At 43.7% G+C, this 10789-nt stretch overlaps 1 pseudogene; it reads right to left on the bottom strand.

Moving 5' to 3' along the window:
* Nucleotides 1–2204: 2204 nt before the first annotated feature.
* On the bottom strand, nucleotides 2205–7191 carry LOC144806627 (guanine nucleotide-binding protein subunit alpha-12 pseudogene; annotated as a pseudogene).
* Between the last annotated feature and the right edge of the window lie 3598 nt (nucleotides 7192–10789).

Genomic DNA, 10789 nt, shown 5'->3' with positions numbered 1-10789 from the left:
TCCTTGACGTACCACAACACGGCCACATCACCCCCCACTTGAGAAACCTGCACTGGCTCCCCGTCAACAAGAGGATATCCTAAAGGTTAGTTATGGGAGTAAGATATTGGGCCGCATTGGGGTAGGGGCAGTGGAAAGTGCTGAAAACTCTTTCCTGTGACGGCCCTTTCTGTCCCACAAAGCACCCTGTTTTATGTCGTGCAGAGTTGAGGATGCCTTTCCTCTCAGATTTACTGGCTTTCCGTCCCCTGGAATTGTGGCTTAATATTTGGGCTAAGCAAGAAAATACACTTAGCAAAGACGTCCTATGGGAATGCCTTTCACTTGACCATGTTTTAAGCATCTGATGGCTCCAGTATATAAGAGTTGGACTCTCCAGGGTAGGTAGGAACTATTCATAAACCCTAAGCGTATTTCTAAGAGGGACCTTTCTCTGGTCAAAGAGTGTTTTTTAAGAATAAACCGCTGTGAAAAAGAGGGAAATGAGCTGTGTAAGCCTAGTGTGTGAAAATACATTGTGTTAAAAACTGCACGAACCACCAAACCTTATCTTCTAGGGCTTAAAAGCATCCATGATCATTTTCTATTGACCCGGTTTCCGTTCAACCTCTTCCATTACCTCTTGGCACACCCTTGCGGCTCCCACAGAGGCCTGTGCCTCATGCCCTGCGGCTGCAACGGTGAGTCTCCTCAGGACATGATGCACTTTATTTTCTGTAGTTTTTATGCTGTCCCTAGAAAGTTATTTATTATTCCCATTCTCAAAAAAGCGGATTTTAGGCGGGTGAGACCAGCTCTTAACTTTTAACAACTCCTCTCTAATGACACTGTTTTTCTTACGCTTAACTTTTTACGGGTCGCTGTTAGACGAAGGTCAAGCTCCGATTAACTTCTGTACTGTAATTCATGAATTTGTATCTTGTGTTTTGATTAACTTGGACATATTATATTTGTCAATCTGTAACTTGGAAGATGTTTTATCATTTTATGTATGACTTTTATAGTTTTCTGTTATAAAACTGAATAAAGTTTGTTGATAATAATCACTAGGGGATTCATTTACTGGGTAGCATGGTATCCCTCACAATAACTCCAGGAGTCACAGTCCACACAATGTACATTGCTTGTTCCCCTTAATATCAACCTTACATGTACCGCCAATCACCTGCCCAAACCTCTCCCTGCTGATGCCAATGTGGTGCTCCGTCATCCCACAGACCATCTTTGAAAGTACCCATACAATAAAAATGCTGCAGTTGTAAATACATATCAACTACCATTTGTTGTGTTTGAAACATTTTATTGAATAATAAAACCTAATAAACATAAGCTGATTATTAAAGCAAAACAAAACATCAGTTGCCATACACATAAGAGACAAAAGTTGTACATAAAAATCAACATACTGTAACACAACAAAGTTATGTAGAGCACAATTCTTAATTTCGGGCAATCTTTAAAGTTCAACGATAGAAACGTGCATAAAGAACAGGAAAGAAAAGAAAGAAGGTGGGATACAGTGGTTTCATTAATGTAATGCTTCCTACATATAGAAAAACAAATACTAATTATTTTCCTTAAGCAATAAAGTCCGCACACTAAAATACTAAGAGAAATATATTGAACAATGAACATTTCATGTGTAATTAGAATTCAATTTGAATATTTTAACCTCCTCAGCATTATTTGACTCATGATTACAACCTGAATGCTGTGTGGAAAGGAACCACCTCATGGGGTTCAAAATCACATATTTTCCAACAATAGGATTCAAATGATAAACTTGAATTTCAATTCAATTTATTGACTTATGCCTTTTTTGGAGATCAACAATTTCAAATATATACAGAGACTTTAATCAACAGGCTCACATGGCCTCCTTTTGCTGGAACAGTTAAAAACGTATTCCATTTACATGTATTTTTTTCTGAAACAAGTTAAACAAAGTAAGTGCACATAAAAATTATATTGACTTCTAATCAATGTCAAAAACAGCATTGGAGGAATTTGTGCCGTGATCTCTAGGGTTTTGACCTGATTGTACCACATGGTAGACTTGTTCTCCAGAGTCAGTCCCACCAGAAAGATGCTGAAGTACTTTAATGAAAAGCTTGGTTAATTTAGATAGCCATGTAGTCAATCAGTTTAGAAGACAATTTCACACAGTGTAAAGCACTCGGCAGTTTAAGACTACATAAACGTATTGAGCTAGAAGCCAGTCAGCTCGCCTCAGTGTTCTTCACAGACTCTTGCAATTTCACATCGGAGAAGCAGAACCTGATCTAGGTCATGTGCTAAGTTTGATGTTCTGTTTTATGCATCTGCCTTAATACAGGCTAAAGATCCCTGTGGAACAGGATTGGCAGAGATTAAGCCGATTTACGTAAGAAATTCTCATTGCCCAAAAGAATTTGCGATCACACTGAGTTAAAGAGATACAAATTCTTCAAGCAGATCTTCCATACAACGAAGCGTTTCCCAGTATTCCAAATACAAGTAAACAAATACAGAAAAATCCAAAGCCTTTTCATCAAGAAAGAAACTTTCCACATCTTAAATATCAACATACGTAGATCCTTGCTACCACACCGTCTCCTTCACCATTCTAGTTAGCCAAGGGCCCAAAATCTGAATGTGTCCTGACAAGTTCCAGTAAATACCTTTCACATCATATTGGCAAAGTTTTTTTATTTTTTTATTTGTCCAATTCTTCAAATGGTGAAAATAAATGTACCTGTAGTGCAAACTAAATGTGGTTCTACATCAGTTAAGCATTCCCTGCAAAATTTACAAGCTCGAAGGACTGCTTAGATCAATCAACTGGCTCGGACAAGAGCTCCCCCGGCCCCCCCCCCTTGAGTGTAAGATTCACACTGACATACAACCTTAAGTGGTAGTGTAAGGCCCATGGCAAAACAAAATCAAAGTGGGCAAATAGGCTGCCCTTATTTCCAAATCATCACCATCAATTCATGTTGCCATGTACCCTCAATGTAATCATATTCCTGTTTGGAACAGAAATGTTACAACAAACACCAGATGGTTTAAATGAGAACAACATGGCTTGTTCTACGAGCTGGTGTCAACAGCTTCGAAACATATCCATTCTTATACTCCATTTGAACCTTTCAGTCCCGAACGTCAAATTTCTGTTTGAATTTGGGAATTGTCGAACAGGGACAAATGTTTTCAGTAGTTTCACAAGTTCAGACGATTCAGTAGCTAACCTTAAAAGTATCCAAAGCGGTTCTGTACATAGCTCATCTGTTTGAACTGGCTAGGTTACAGCATTCCTGAGCTTTGTACTTATAGTATGGATGCTGGAACTAGGGAGAAAGATTTTTTCACCCACTCCAAGGGTGTTAAAGACAATCACTCTGACCTATAGCCCTGAAATAAATTAAAGGCAACACAAGAGAGGAGGTTTCACCCCTTTCACTGCAACATAATGTCCTTTAGATTCTCTTGGAGAATGGTGTCTTTCACGGCGTGAAACACAAAGCGAATGTTTTCAGTGTCTATGGCTGTAGTGAAGTGGTGGAAAAGAGGTTTACTGCGATTCCGCCGCTTTCTGTCAAAACATTGCACCAGGTAGCGCTGGACATCCTCCATGCGCTGTGGATCCCCCTTGAAATCAAAGAAGTACTTCTTAATGCTGACAGTTTTTACTTTGTCCACAAGAAGATCCATTTTGTTGAGGAAGAGGATAATGGAAACGATGGAAAAGAGCTTGTTGTTGACAATTGTCTCAAAGATGTTCATGGACTCCAGCAGACGGTTGGTTCGCCGGTCCTCCATGAGAACTTGATCGTATTCACTTGACGAGACCATGAAGAGGATGGAAGTGATGCCATCGAAGCACTGGAACCACTTCTGCCGCTGGGATCGCTGGCCGCCTACATCCACCATTTTGAATGGGATCTTTTTGATTATGAAATCATGCTCCACAATTCCCTTTGTGGCTTTCCGAGCTAGCAGTATGTCTTGCTTGCTTGGGAAGTAGTTCAGCTGCCCAATGCGGTCCAAGTTATCCAGGAAGTACTTCACAGACTCGCCCAGCTGGAATTCACTTCTCCTGTTGAAGGCTTCCTTGATCCCCGAATCCCTCCAAAGGGCACGGAGCGCAGGCACGTACAGCTGAAAGGTGGAGGGCTCGACGGGCACGCCCACCTTGTTCTCAAAAGCCATCAAAAACATGCCATGCTTCTCGTTCTCGGTGTACTGCCAGGGGATCCCCAGTTTATCCCGTGCATCCACCAGGACCCTGGCACCCTTGATGATGTTCTCAAAGATGGTGTCCCTGAAGTCCAGTAAGGCCTTCTGGTCAAACTCTTTGACGTGAATGATCCTCATCTGCTTCAGAAAGGTAGACTTCCCACTCTCTCCAGCTCCAAGGAGAAGGATCTTGACCAGCCGCCGGACAGCACGCCTCTCCCGGGATAGCATGGCGTCAATGTCCCGGCTGCGGCGGCGGGCCTCGCGCTCAGAATCCCGGTTCCTCTCTTTGCTCTCGCCCCGTACCCGGCTAGCCTCAGCGGGCAACAGGCAGCGGCTCAGTGTCCGGACCACAGAGGCCATGGTGACAGTTAGGACAGTCAAAAAAATGTCAAAGTCTCAGACGCAAATCCAACAGCATGGAAACTAAACCAAGAGACAGCCACCAGTGTAAGTGCACCGAAAAAACTCCTAATATTAAGCTTTTATATAGGGATTGTAATGAGCCAACATAGTGTCAAGAAGCCTAACTAACCTGGGGGGCGGGAGCTAGAATAATAAATACAACAAAGATTTAAGACCTCAATTAATATCCATTGGTTGCTTATGAAAATGAAGATCTCTCTTCCATTCTGTATGGCGAACTTTGCCAAAGTTGGCAACAGCTTCTAACAAAAAAAATAGTTCACTCTAGGAATCATATGACAGGGCAGGAATTTCTCCAAGTTAACTAAATACATGCATTTCTATAAACTACTACATAGGTCAAGATACTAACAACCTTTTTGCTGAATTCAGATCTAGTTTCAACCTAAGCTGACCCCATGTCAAGGGTGTAACTGTTCGTCCTTATTTAATTTAAAGTTACTGTGCCCTGGTATAAAGTGTTCGGTAGTGTCAGTGTAACCTACCAAACAGTGAAAGTGTACTAAAGTGCAAGTTGTCTGTCCAGCTCCGACCGCCGCCGTCTCGACTAAGAAAGTCGCTGCCGATGGAGAGAGAAAAAGCCCAAAAGTCCAGCACCGCTTCTGCATTCAGGAGGAACAAACGAGAGGAAAGTCTGTTGTCTCCAAAACTAGTCGTCACTGAAAGTTTTTGTTTGTTTCCAATAAATCTTCGGTGGTGTCCCGCCCAGCCCTGCTGCTCCTGCCGGGAATAGGGCGGAATCTTGAAGGAAAATCCGAACTGGTTTGGAGCCACAAAGGGAGCGCTGGAGACGTCCCTCCACCCGCCTCCCGCCTGTTTAAATATATACAAAATCCACACACTTTTGTAAAATGTAAATGTCATATTTTAAAAGAGTTCAAACAGACCCAGCACGAGCTCTACGAAAAATAGAAGATAAGTGAATTGTACTTAGAGAAAATGTGCTGATAAGTAATCTATTGATGTAAAATACAGTGGTCAGGCGATGTTTGTGGATTTAATCTATTCAGATTTTAACTCCATAGTTTACTACATTAGAATACTTGAAGGTCCATCTCTCAGATCAGTTCTATTACAGTTTTATTTGTGATAACACTAATAGAGATCATTGATAAATAGACTTTAAAAGCCATGGGTGGAATAGATCCTTGGTCTAAATCTAGAGTATTGTCTGCAATAGAAACCAGTACAAACAGATTAAATCTAAAAGGATTGAATATGTTTATTATAGTGGTTTAGAGTAAACCCAGAAGACACTCTTTGTTCCTGAAACTCAGAAAATGTATCTAAAAATTATGATTACATCCTATTTTATGTCCATAGACTGCTTTAGCTGCTTTCCTGTTTAAATGACAACATTTGCAAATATATTTAACAAAACATTAAAGCTGGATGTCAGAAATTCTGTCTTTAAGTATTGTGTAAGAGTTATGCGTAATGGTTTTTATTTGATCTGAAGCAACACTGACACTAAATAGGTACGTGCACAGGTTATCATTAAACTAACATTATTAGCAAACTTAATATGGAGGGAATTGAGAAACATGGCCTCATGTACCAAGGGTTTTATTGTTCAAATATCCACTGGTTCAGTATTTCACAGAGTTTTCAAATGTTAAACCCCTTTTTAAAATGTACTAAGCCAATCTAACAATTCAGAATTTCGAAAGTGGAATGTTAGTGTCCCTTCTGAATATTTAATACATATTTAAAACATCCTTAAGGTATGTATTAAGCTTTGAAACCATATGTGGGCTGACAAACAGTAACAGGAGGTAGTAACCCAAGGGGACATTTGTGAATATGAAAGTAAAATGGGGTGCATTAAAAATGCCTTTATTTAAAAGCAATCACAGACACAGTAGTGTGCTGACTCCACAAGCAACCAGTTTTACCAAATGGATCATTAGAACATGAACCTCAGTATATCCTATATTGCTGAAATTTAGTCTCTAATATTTTTGTCATGTGGTGTAAATATTTGTTCCTGTTAGTTCCCATTTCAATATTGTCATGAAATGTACCTATTCTGTTTGTTTCTGGCTTTCCCCTCCTGTATTAGGCTTTAGTCCAGTGTGAATTCTCTCATGTGAAGTGACATTGTATCTGACATTCAGAACACTCATACAGCTTTTTTTCCCCCGTGTGAGTTTGCTCATGACAAGTAATTTGTAACCAAAACTTTGCTTGCATTTCGAGCATTCGTAAGGTTTTTCCCCAGAGTGGGATCTCTCATGAAGCATAACTCTGTCTTTCAGATTCAAGCGTTTATGGCATAAGGATTTTCTCCAGTGTGGAGTTTATCATGGTGAGATAGCGTTTTTCTCAGCAGTTTGTCTGGCATAGAACACTCATGAGGTTTTTCATCAGTATGAAGTCGCTTATTGTGAGAAAGCGCCATCTTTCTTGCATTGGTATGCCCCCACTTTTTGCTGAATTGCTGATGTGCTTTGCCTGAGTGTGCCCTGGACTCCTGCCAATCAGGTGTCCCGGGCCTGTGTTCCTTCCCTAAAACTGTATTGAAGCTGAAACACAATTGTCATCTCTGGTCACATGTCAGCCCCTGGTAAATGGTACCCTAGGCATTGTGGCCAGAGAAGACCCCTAAGGGCTGAAGCACTTCTTGTGCCACCCTTAGGGGCCCTGCACCCTGACACCCACACACTGCCTTTGCAGACTGAGTGGCCTGGTGCAGAACTAACCAAAGAGTCGACATGGTACACATTCCTGTGTGCCATGCCCACACACCCACTGCCCTGGCATACATCAGTCACCCCTCTAGCTGGGTGCCCTGTGCCAGTGGTGTGGGCACAGATGCAGGAGTCCTGTGCCCCCTACAGTGCCCAAGTCCATTCCTGGGACCTGTAAGTGCAGTGCTGCCATTAAGAGTATATGATGCTGGGAGGTTGTCATTATGAACTACACAGCACCATAATGGCTACAATGAAGACTGTTTTAGTTTAGTTTATTTGTTTAGCACAGTTAATTAAAACCATTGCTGTGAAATATCCATATTAGCACAATTTTCACATCAAGAAACAAAACCGAAGAAATACACTGTCATTTAAAAAAAAATCTATACATTTAAAAACAATTTTAAAACTACCAGTGTTAAGTTACTATTGAAGTCCAAAAAGTGAAAAGATTAGAACAAGAGGTGCTAGACAAGGGGACGAAAAAAGTCAGTAATACGGTTTTTGGGGGGGGGGGCAGGAAGCGTAGGAGCCGAGGAGGGTGAAAAGAAGTTTGCCAAGAGTCTCACAAACTTTCCAACCCTGGCAAGCGCTTGAATATCTGTGGAGGTAAAACACAGAGCCGTCGACTCCCAGCATGACCTAGTGCCCCATTTTAAAAATAAAGGTTTTAATAAATGCCTTCTGGGGTCATCCATAGCGGGGCAATAACACAGTAGGTGCGGCCATGATTCTTTGTGATATGAGCACAGTCTGCAGGCCCTCCCCTCCTTTGAAAGAGCTCATCTGTAGGACGCCGTAGATTGCGTAAATTGCTTTTCCTCACATATGTTCCCAGATCGGCAGTATAGAGATTGAAGAAAAGCGGGGCGAGAACACAGTCCTGCTTCAAACCGTCTCCGATGGCAATTTTTCTGGAGACTGTCTTGGGGCCAGTTTTAATTCGCACCCAGGTGTTCTTGTGCAGGGAGATAAGGGCTCCTAGCAGGTTCTGTGGAATCCCGATTTGTCCAGTTTCCTCCATAGAATGTCGCAAGACACTTTATCGAAGGCTGCACTGTAGTCAATAAAGCAGCAATATAGTGGAAGATTATTTTTTTGTGCCGCCTGCTGACTCAGGAAAGCCAAAATTGTGATGTTGTCTATGGTGGATGCTGAGGAGCGAAACCCTGTTTGAAAGTAAGGTAGAATATTGTTTTCTGCTACCCAGTCTTCTAAGAGCTTGAGAAGACACCGGGCATATGCCTTCGCCTCAAAATCTAGTAAGGCAATAAGTCGGTAGTTTGCTGGGAGCATAGGGTTTTCTTTCTTAAAAATGGGGCATAAAATCGAGCCGAGCCAAGAGTCTGGTAGCTGGCGGGTCATAAACACGTTGTTAAATAATGAGGCAAGAAGTTTGGCCCACTCTGCCAAGGCACATTTAAAAACCCCTGCTGGAAGGCCATTAGGCCCGGGGGCCCCGTCGTTTTTCATTGCCTTCAGAAATTTGGAGACTTCGGCTGCAGAGGTCAGCTCATGGGGTTCAGTCAGCGTTGGATCGACATTATCTCTTAAATCGGTCGCCACGAAGTCCGACGTGTCTCTGCCGTATAGTTGAATTACATGCTGGGCCCAGACTTCTTCACAGACTGCGTTCCCTCTGTTGTGATTCGACGAGCGGAGCTTGTTCATATAATTCCAGAACTGGGATAGGTTCTTGCCCTGTAACAGTGCGAATATTTTTATCCACTCTTTTTGTTCTTTTAATCTCTTCGCAGCACATACTGATTTTCTGAAGGACTTGCGCAGTAATGCCATATTGTAGGCCATTCAATTTGTGCAGACGCACATCCCTCCTGAGGGCTTTTCTTTTGGTGGTTAGCTCTGGGTCATACATCCGCTTCGGGCATAGCTCGTAAGACTTTTGTTGGGCCTCAGTTCCCGTTAAGAGAATTTGCAATTTTCTAATTGCGCTGTCCCACCGAAGATGTAAGTCCGTTGAAGAGCTATGCCTAAAATTTGGAGTCTCTCCTGTAAGCCAAGTGCTCACCTTGGTAGAACCTGATGAATCCCCTTTGATTTTCCTGACTAAAGTGTGGAATTCAGCTTGCATTGTGTGCCCCGCAGCTGTTATTTCTGCGGCGGCTGGCACTAACAATTCAATTGTTACCGTTAAGGGGTTGTGGTCACTCTCGTGACGGTAAGGGATTTCCATCCTAGTTAGTTTATTTCCTAAAAACGGTGAGAGGACAATATAGTCAATTGTAGAGATGTTTTTGAAGGTTGGAGGAAGACTGACAAGTTTGATATCAAACTTCTCAGCACATTAAACCCACACTGATGCCAGTGTGGGATTTAATGTAAAATGCACTACAGAGGGCATCTTAAAAGATGCCCCCTGAAACCTAACATACAATCCACGTCTTGTCTGCCTAGGCTGCCACAAAGCAGACATGTTGCTGGACCCCTGGGTGGAGCGCCCCCGCTCTCCTGGGCCTGCAACACTGCACATCCTGGGCGAGGTGCTAGGCCTCCTCGCTGTACTCAGCAACTGTCCCCCACCGTTTCTGACCCCCACTCTGGCAGGAAGACTGGCGGGAAAACCTATGAGAGGAAAGGGGTGTGTCAGCCTGTGCCAACTCCACCCCTCAGGTGGGAGAGGCGAGGTGAAGCACAACTCCGGGCTCAGGCCATCTTGAGGATGGGGAGCCCTGCCCAGTTAGAGATAGGCTCCTGCCCCCCCCCACAGGGGGTGTACTCACCCAAGGACAGGGACCTATTGGTCCCCGCCCTTCCTCTACCTGTAATGACCCTAAATGTAGAATTTAGGGGCGCCCTGAACCTTCCTTCCTCAGATCCCGATTTCGAAACAAGAAAGAAGACCAAGAAGAAGAAGACCTGCCGTGCAGGTGCTAACAAGAGGAGAGTACCAACTGACTTGGCCCCAGTCCTACAGGCCTGTTGATCCTTGAACCTGCTCCTGCTAAATCCCGGCATCTCCTGTGGACAGCAACCCCAAGTACCCCGGAGGACCTGCCTGCCTTGACCCTCTTAGAGACTGGGACTCCCAGGAGCAGTGGCTCTGCTCAAACAGCAATACCCCTGGTGCCAGCCAGGAACCGCTAATCCAGCCCCCTCTGCACCCGCCGAGCCCGGCCCGTGCCTGAGTGGGCAAAGACCCTGAGGACGTCCCCCCGGCGATTCTGACCTGGAATCAGTGCCCAAGGACCCTCCTCGATGGCCCGGACAACGCCTGCTGACTCAGAACCAGGGGCCTCTCCAACTGCGACCACCAGAGGGTAAGATTTCCCAACATCCAAAGACACCCCTGCACCATGAGCCCTCCAAAATCCCAACTTACCCCCCGAAGTTCTGGTCACTCCAGAAGATCCTCCGTCCCCGAGCCTGCAGCCATTGTTCCCTTTTTGAAGATCTCCATTGAATAACATTGAGCGTTCAACGGCTCAAAAGCACCC

The sequence above is a fragment of the Lissotriton helveticus genome (genome assembly GCF_964261635.1).
Source record: "Lissotriton helveticus chromosome 1_1 unlocalized genomic scaffold, aLisHel1.1 SUPER_1_unloc_91, whole genome shotgun sequence".
NCBI classification, from domain to species: domain Eukaryota; kingdom Metazoa; phylum Chordata; class Amphibia; order Caudata; family Salamandridae; genus Lissotriton; species Lissotriton helveticus.
This window is presented reverse-complemented; position numbering and strand designations above follow the sequence as displayed.